Below are 7,594 nucleotides of genomic sequence, written 5' to 3' on the forward strand. Positions count from 1 at the left end.
TAGCCAACTCACCCTATTTCATCACATAATTGTCACACTTTCCCTGCTGAAACCATTGAAATAGAGGCATTTAAGAGGTTGCGGATAGTGAGATCTGGACCGCAGGGTCCATTAACCCCAATCAAGAAGTCTCACCAGTTGAAGAAGAAGCTACCAAGGTAATTTATTCAATCCAGCTGGAAATGACAACTGCTTGCAGTAAGTCGCAAAATGAAGCTGACCTCTTTGATACACAAAAAACACACATTTTTATACAGTCAGATCTTTCTTTGGGAGGATTCCTTCTGACCAGGGACCATCTTGACCTGGGACCACTCTCCAACATTAGTACCAAAAGGTTTACCAATCAGTTTTTGGTCAACTTTAGATTCGGTTTGGATATTTAGATTGCCGATTCAGGAAATTGCATTAGATAGATCACATCAGGTCTAGGAGGAGGAGAAGCAGCAGTCAGGAGGCTTGTTGTTGCACCTGCCTTTTGTAGGTAGTTGGCCTCTCCCCTCCTGACATCCATATTGCCTTAGCACTATAAGAGGGCTTCACGCAATGGTGTAGTAATCATAACGGATCATATTTTAGTTATTTTGGACCACTGGTGGTCCATGGATCACAGGTTGGGAACCACTGTTCTTGATAGAGGATGAGCCCTGAAACTGAGGAAGGAAAACAGACAACAAGCAATAATCTGGGCCAAAGGAACCACCAAGTCCAGCACTGCTTTCAGTCCAACCTACTCACAGTATTGATCGAGATAAAGTTTATACCAAGTAGCAAGTTTTATAGGATACCAGAGCTACACAGACAGAGGAGGCATGAGCAATATGTAACCCATGTGTGGTCATCTAAAGTCTATGTGACCTGCACAGAATGTATCCAGTTATTGTTAGTTGTTGATGAAGATGTTCTCAGGGTCTGGCCCTGGAGCTGTCCCATCTGATGGGGTGGCCCTGGGCACCTGATATTGCAGTTACAGCATTTCTAGCATGAAAAGAAATCTCCCCACTCCTGTATGGGGGGAGATGGAAGAGCGGATTTTCCAGATGTAGTGTTTCAGCAGCATCTCCAGCAGATGGCAATAGAAGAACACCTTACATATGGTCACACAACTCAGCCATTGGGGGCTGAGGGTCTCTCATATTGGGCTGCACTTTGATTTTTTTCCCCTCCCATTAGTTAAGGATGATGCCAACAGGATCACTGAGATTTTGTTGAACTTTGATAACTTTGGATGGTGAGAGGGGATAATGCGACACCTTGGTCTTCCAGTCCTAAAGGAAAGTCCTTCCTTTGTACAAACAAATGGGGATTTTCTCGGGATGCCACCAAGGATCATTCCAAATGGGTCAGCATAGGGTGCATCTACGCTGTAGAATGCATGAAGTTTGAGACCACATGAGCTGCCATAGCTCAATGCTATGGAATTGTGAGAGTTGTAGTTTGGAGAGGCACCAACCCTCTTGGGCAGAGAAGGCAAAAGACCTTACGAACTACCATGTCATTCAATATTTTTTTTAATTTATTTGGATTATAAGTGACCCGCCTGGAGAAAAAGCCTGGTAGTTTTGCAAAGCCCTGGAAGGTGTAGTTTTTCAAAGCCCTGAGAGGTGTCAGTTTGCAGACCCCTGGGAGTTGTAGTTTTGAAAAGCCCTGAGAAGTGTAGTTTTGCAAAGCCCCGAGAGTTGTAGTTTTGCACAGCCTTGTGGGTTGCAGTTTTGCAAAGCCCTGAGAAGTGTCGTTTTGCAAAGCTCTGGGGTTTGTAGTTTTGCAAAGCCCTGAGAAGTGTAGTTTTGCAAAGTCCTGAGGGGTGTAGTTTTGCAAAGCCCTGGGAGTTGTAGTCTTGCAAAGCCCTGAGAATTGTAGTTTTGCACAGCCTTGTGGGTTGCAGTTTTGCAAAGCCCTGAGAAGTGTAGTTTTGCAAGGCTCTGGGGGTTGTAGTTTTGCAAAGCCCTGAGAAGTGTAGTTTTGCAAGGCTCTGGGGGTTGTAGTTTTGCAAAGCCCTGAGAAGTGTAGTTTGGCAAAGCCCTGAGAAGTGTAGTTTTGCAAAGTCCTGAGAGGTGTGGTTTTGCAAAGCTCTGGGGGTTGCAGTTTTGCAAAGCCCTGGGAGTTATAGTTTGGCAAAGCCCTGGGAGTTGTGGTTTTGCAAAAGCCCTGGGTGGGTTGTATTTTCGCAGAGCCTTTGGAGTTGTAGTTTTACAAAGTGCGACGGACTTCCTCAAGGAGAGTTCCCAGGATGCTATAGCATGGCACCAAACCGCACCTGTACTATAATGTAGACTCGCTGAGCTTTTCTGTGGGATATTGGCCTGTTTGTAGCGGACGCAAAGGTCGGGAGATATTTTATCTCCTGGCTGGGCTCTTTCGCTTGGCGTTAATAACCATTGGCACCACCGGGGTTATTACGAAGGCGCCTGGCATTTGAATGATCCCTGTATCTGGAAGGCAGGAAGAGGCGATTAGGGCTTCTCCTGATAGGGAAGGTCAACACAGAGGGAGAGGAGTCAATACAGTTCGATTTCCTCATGCCTCTTATCAGTCTGGGAGGAGGACTGGCTCGCTTTCACTGTAGGAAGAAAGGGGTGTGAGTCTGCACTGTAGAATAATTACACTTTGACACTTGATGCTGTGAGACGCCTGGGAGCTGGAGTTCGACAAGATCTTGACGTTTAGTGTTGGTGAGGCAGTTCCTCCTCCTGCCAGGCCGGCCCCGGTCGGTAGGTGGCGCTGCACCTCCGCTCTGTGGCTCTCTCTCGGCCTGCCTGTCTGCCAGAGCCATCAAGCCACCGCCGAGTCCGGGCGAGGAGGCGCCAGGCCGGCCAGAGACGGGCTCCTCGCCTCCCCGGACAGCGCCAGCCCCGTTACTCATTAACGGGACCGGAGGGAGAGGACAGAGAGCGAGAGCGCCGCCGCTCAAGCCTCCCGTCAGGGCTTCAGCTTTTTCATACATACATACATACACATACATTTAATTATTTGAAACTTTGAAAACTTTGGAAACTACCGTAAAGCTGGATCCATGGATTTGGTGGAAGTGGAGAGAGAGAGATAATACTATTTGTTAACTGTAACTATGTAACTATGTAACTATACCCAAGGCTGTAGCCAGAGGGCGGGGGGTTAAATTTATAAGTAAACCAGGGTTGTTGTTTTTTTTTTTAACCTGACACATTTCAAGAGTTTTTAGACACTTTAACACCCCCCCTCTGGCTATGGCCCTGCCTATACCTATAACTATAAATATACTATAACTATACCTATAACTTTCACTATAACTACACCATAATTATAACTATACCTATAACTATAACTTTTACTATAACTACACCATAACATAACTATAACTATACCATAACTATAACTATAACTTTTACTATAACTATACCATAACTATACCTATACCTATGATAACTTTTACAACTACACCATAACTATAACTATACCTATAAGTATAACTTTTACTATAACTACACCATAACATAACTATAACTACTGTATACCATAACTATACCTATAACTATACCTATAACTTTTACTATAACTACACCATAACTATAGCCTAAGTATACCTATAGTTATACCTATAACTATAACTTTTACTATAACTACACCATAACTATACCTATACCTATAACTCTTTTTCTATAACTACACCATTATACCTATACCTATATCTATAACCTTTACTATACACCATAACATTAACTATAACTACTGTATACCATAACTACACCTATAACTATACCTATAACTTTTACTATAACTACATCATAACTATAACTATACTGTAACTATAACTAACTATAACTAACTATAGCTATAACTTGTATTGATGGACTTAACTGGAACTGGAGATAGACAGATAATACTAATGGTTTCTTATATCTATGACGATATATTATATTGCTGGACTTGCTGGAAGTAGAGACATCATTCCATGTTGATCTGTATACTTTTGTAGATTTTTAAAGGCCACAGTCCTTGGAGAAAAAGTGGGGTAGAAATAAATTAATAAATAAATAATGTTAAATATATGTCATTCTAAACTTTAGAATGACATATATTTAACAATATTATTATTTATTTCTACCCCGCTTTTCCTCGAACAGTAAGAAATATTGATAATATTCCTTAATATTAGTATTAATAATAATATTAATAATATTTTCAAATAATAATAATAATAATTGATGATTGTGGTGTCTTCTTGAATGTGTAGTTTATGTAATTCCTGTTTTTAATCGCTTTGAGTCCCACCCATGGGAGAAAAATGAATTATTAATAATACTGTATTAATATTAATAACAATAAGCCACAATTATTTTCTTCGAAGGCTCTCAGAGTGGGGAAAGAGAAGCCAAAGAAGTCAAGAATTCTATACAAACTGGTAACATTTAGAGGGAAAGTTGAGTTTTAATGACCAGATGTGCTTCCTTTTTAAAAAACCACATCTCAGAGTTGGATTTCCCGTCCAAACTCTACAGCCTATGGAGATACTATTAGCCTTACAGCTGGCTGGAGTTGAATCGCCTCGGCGACGACGCTGGGCGGATTGTTTTGACTTTATTTCCAACGTTGCGGGCGGCGAGGGCCTGGCGTGTTTCCATCAGGCGGGCGTCTTGGAACTGGGCTTATCTGCGGCCTCCATTCATAAAAATCACTTTCGAAAAAAAGGGACCCTCAAAGGCCTCGCCGCCGCCCAATCAGGAGGAGCGGATATCGCCCCCTGGGCGCTGATTGGCTCCCGCCCGCCCGAACGTTCTAATATTACCCATTGATGCGGTTTGGACGGCGCGCTGCTCTGGGATCCATTTTATGAATTGCAGAAAAGTTCGAAGAAGATGGAGGAAGGGATCCCTTTCTGCCCCGAAACCCGGAAGGGATCCCTTTCTGTGCCCCGGACCATTCATTTTCTGATCACAGTGGATTTCCCCTGCCCAAATTACTCTATTATTATTATTATTATTATTATTATTATTATTATTATTATTATTATTATTATTAACGGGCTAATTTGGGAGGTGATGATGATTGGCAGGCTACTTTGAGTTATTATTATTGTTATTATTAACCTGGGAGATTATTATGATGATGGTGATGATGCTGATCATCATCATCATCCTCATTAGTCTAATCTGATAAATTATCATGATGATGATGATGATGATTAACAGGGTAATTTGGGAGGTGATGATGACTGGCAGGCTACTTTGAGTTATTATTATTGTTATTTACCTGGGAAATGCTTATGATGATGGTGATGATGCTGATCATCATCATCATTAGTCTAATCTGGGAAATTATCATGATGATGATGATGATGATGATTAACAAGCTAATTTGGGAGGTGATGATGACTGGCAGGCTACTTTGAGTTATTATTGTTATTGACCTGGGAGATGATGATGATGATGGTGATGATGCTGATCATCATCCTCATTAGTCTAACCTGGGAAATTATCATGATTATATTATTATTATTATTATTAAACTGGTAGTCAACCCCAATTAACTCCCAGCGATACATTTAGGATTGCCCGCACCTTCCTTTTACATCAAGAGGTTAATATTCATATTAATAATATTGTTAATAATAATAATAATAATAATAATAGAAGAGGCTCATCCGGCCTGACTTCTTGGCAACGGAAGGAGACATCCAGGCTCTAAAGTTTTTGAGAAAGGCAAACAAAAAATAAAATAAAATGAAGAATCAATGCATAACTTTTGGTCTTTCATTAAGATATTTATTGAATCATTTCTACCCAACGGTGGTCGTAGAATAAGGGAGAGTTTCACAATAACACTATGGTACAATCCTCGGATGTCCAGGTTGTCCTCCCCCCTCCCTCCCCCATTTTATTGTATTTAATTGTATTTTATTTTATTTCTCCTGCATGCTCCCCTCCCCCTTCCCACCCCCAAATAAAATCTCAATGACATGACACCAAAGATGTAAAAGCGATTCTCCTTTCTTTTCCTTTGTGTGTGTGTGTGTTGTTTGACTCGTTTTGGGGCAACTTTGGGGCTTCCTTTTTTCCCGACTTTCCCATTCTTGGCTTTGAAATGAAACTGACTCCGACACCAGTATATTATTTACAGACATATATACAAGGATCAATAAATTAGAGGGGGGAATAAAACACAAAAAAGCAAGAAATGAGTTCCCAAGTCTCCATCCAGGCGCCCCTTATTTACAAGTCATCCGTGCTATAAATACTGTCCCCCCACCCACCCACCCGACCCACACCGCAGACCCACAGCGTCCACTTTGTGTCTCCATCCTGTTTTCCAAAAGAATCATCACAAACCCAAACGTGGCCCTCTTGGAAGAAGGGGAAAGAGAAAGACAAGAGCAATAGCCATTCAAGTCCCCCTCTTTTTGGGGGGTGGGAGTGGGGCAAAGACGTGGAGGAGGAGGAGAAGGAGGAGAGAATATAGGTTTGGGAAACGTCCACACGACAAAAGCAACGAGCAAACTCACACAAACATCATACAGAGGACAAGCCACAGGGCAGCCATTGGGGAGCGTTTCAAAGGGGGCAGCCCCTTCTTCCTGGCCCCCCAAAAGGACAAGAGACCACTTTTGTCTTGGGCTGAATCTGCACTCTCAGGTAATGCAATGAGCTGGATTATAGGAGTCTACACTGCCAGATAGTGCATTGAATTGGGTTGTATGAGTCCACAATGCCATATGATTCATTGAATTAAATTATATGAATCCACACAGCCAGATAATACATTGAACTGGGTTGTGTGAGTCCACAATGCCATATGATGCATTGAATTAAATTATGTGAGTCCACACAGCCAGATAACGCATTGAAATGGGTTGTCTTCTTCTTTATTCGGTTGTATGAGTCCACAATGCCATATGATGCATTGAATTAAATTATGTGAGTCCACACAGCCAGATAATGGATTGAACTGGGTTGTATGAGTCCACAATGCCCTATGATACATTGAATTAAATTATGTGAGTCCACACAGCCAGATAATACATTGAACTGAGTTGTGTGAGTCCACAATGCGATATGATGCATTGATTTGAAATTATGAGTCTACACTCTCAAATAATGCATTGAACTGGATTGTATGAGTCCACAATGCCATATGATGCATTTAATTAAATTATGTGAGTCCACACAGCCAGATAATGCATTGAAATGGGTTGTGTGACTCCACAATGCCATATGATGCATTTAATTAAATTATGTGAGTCCACACAGCCAGATAATACATTGAACTGTGTTGTATGAGTCCACAATGTGATATGATGCATTGAATTAAATTATGTGAGTCCACACAGCCAGATGATACCTTGAACTGGGTTGTGTGAGTCTACAATGCCATATGATGCACTGAATTGGAATTATGAGTCTCCACTGCCATATAATGCTTTGCACTGGATGATATTAGTCTACACTACCATATGATACATTGAATTTAATTTTGAGAGCCTACACTGCCAGATAATGTATTGAACTGGATGATGTGAGCCCACTCTGCCCTATAATGCACTTTGATGCAGTTAAACTGCATTCTAAAACTGCATTATATTATTATATTTATTGATACTCCACTTTAGCAAACACCCTCC

This window comes from Anolis carolinensis, chromosome X (genome assembly GCF_035594765.1).
Source record: "Anolis carolinensis isolate JA03-04 chromosome X, rAnoCar3.1.pri, whole genome shotgun sequence".
Classification (NCBI taxonomy): Eukaryota; Metazoa; Chordata; class Lepidosauria; order Squamata; family Dactyloidae; genus Anolis; species Anolis carolinensis.